General features: G+C 44.3%; 1 non-coding gene and 1 pseudogene across 1 annotated transcript; one reads left to right on the forward strand and one right to left on the reverse strand.

Moving 5' to 3' along the window:
- Positions 1-1,844, reverse strand: part of LOC103601399 — a 25,107-nt pseudogene that overhangs the window by 18,957 nt on the left and 4,306 nt on the right.
- TRNAI-GAU lies at positions 1,321-1,394 on the forward strand. The gene has a single exon. It is a non-coding gene; the product is annotated as a tRNA-Ile (tRNA).

Raw genomic sequence — 1,844 nt, forward strand, 5'->3', positions numbered from 1 at the left:
TTTTTTTTTTTTTTTTAAAGATGACCGGTAAGGGGCTCTTAACCCTTGACTTGGTGTTGTCAGCACCACGCTCAGCCAGTGAGCGAACCGGCCATCCCTATATGGGATCCGAACCCGGGGCCTTGGTGTTATCAGCACCGCACTCTCCCGAGTGAGCCACGGGCCGGCCCTTGGCAGACGCTTTTACACTCAACTTTTGATTAAAGCATTACATACACGCAGAAAAATGTGCATAAGTGCACAGCATGATGAATTTTCACAAAATGAACACAGCCATGTAACCAGCACCCAGATCAAGAACCAACAGCCACTATCCTGGCTTCTAATCCACCTATTACCTTTGCCTGTCCTTGGACTTCCTATATAGAATCATACATTATGTGTCTTTTAAGTCTAGCTTCTTTCATTCAACAATATGTTTGGGAGAGTCATCCATATTATTGCCTTTAACAATAGTCAGTTCTTTCTCCTTGCTGTGTGGCATATTAGTGCAGTATTTACCCAATCCTATTGCTGATGAGCATTTGAATAGTTTCTACTTTGGGATTATTATGAACATGCTTCCACAAACATTTTAGCACACCCATTTTGGGGCACGTGTATATGTGCATTCCTGTTTGTCATATACCTGGGGTCAAAGAGTATATCTATGTTCTGCTTTAGTAGACGCTGCCCAGCAGTTTACAAAGTGGTTGTAACCAGTGCACGCTCCCACCGGGGGGTGTGTGTCTACACATTTGGTATGGCCTGTCTTTTTCATTCTAGCCATTCTGGCAGGTATGTAGTGGTTTCACACCATGCTTTTAATTTGCATTGCCCTGATGACTAATGTGGTTGAGTACATTTTCATATGTTTTATTGGCCATTTGGGTCTCCCTTTTGGAAAAGGGACTGTTTGTGGCTTTTGTCTGAGATGACTCAACTGAGCAGGCTCACAGAATCCTTGACTCTCCCTCAAAGAGACAGACTTAATAGAGCCACGGAGGAAGACCCCCACCTGCACGCCACGAACTCCCCTGGAAGCATCCAGCTATGCTCTGGAGTGGGAAGTCCTTTGGCTGTGGAGGCAAACAAAAGCAAAAACTGGGATTGGATCCCGATTCTGCCTCTGACTAGCTGTGTGACCCTGGCAGTGGCTCTGTGTCTCTCCATCTCGATTTTCCCATCTGTAAGATGGCTATAATCGTACCTACCTCAAAGAGACCTCAGTGAATTAAGGTATGTAAATTATTTAACACATTGGTGTTCAGGAAGCAGGGCCTGGAGTTACATTCATTCAATGGACTCCTGTATAGACATTTAAAATTGTGGTACAGGGCTGGCCACTTAGCTCAGTTGGTTAGAGCGTGGTGCTGATGACACCAAGGTCAAGGGTTTGATCCCTGTACTGGCCAGCTGCCAAAACAAAACAAAATATATAATGATTCTATCAAAAGATGTTTGCGATGTATTGTTAAATGAACAATACTAGGTAACGAAATAGTATGTTTGACATATTCTCCTTTTCTTTTTTGTTTTTTTTTTGTGACCGGTAAGGGGAACGTTAACCCTTGGCTTGGTGTCGCCCGCACCGCGCTCAGCCAGTGAGTGCACCGGCCAACCCTATATAGGATCCGAACCCGCGGTCTCGGTGCTCCCAGCGTGGCACTCTCCCGAGTGAGCCACAGGGTCGGCCCCATATTCTCCTTTTTATAAAATCAATGAGAGAAAGAACTATAAGGAAATACATCTACATGTTAATCATGGTTATCTCCAGGTGACAAGACTGGGGGTGATTTTAAGTTTCTTCTCTGTGATTTTCTCAATATTCTAAAATTAAGACCATCTCCCCCCACCAAAAAAAA

The sequence above is a fragment of the Galeopterus variegatus genome, unplaced genomic scaffold (genome assembly GCF_000696425.1).
Source record: "Galeopterus variegatus unplaced genomic scaffold, G_variegatus-3.0.2 Scaffold3721, whole genome shotgun sequence".
Classification (NCBI taxonomy): Eukaryota; Metazoa; Chordata; class Mammalia; order Dermoptera; family Cynocephalidae; genus Galeopterus; species Galeopterus variegatus.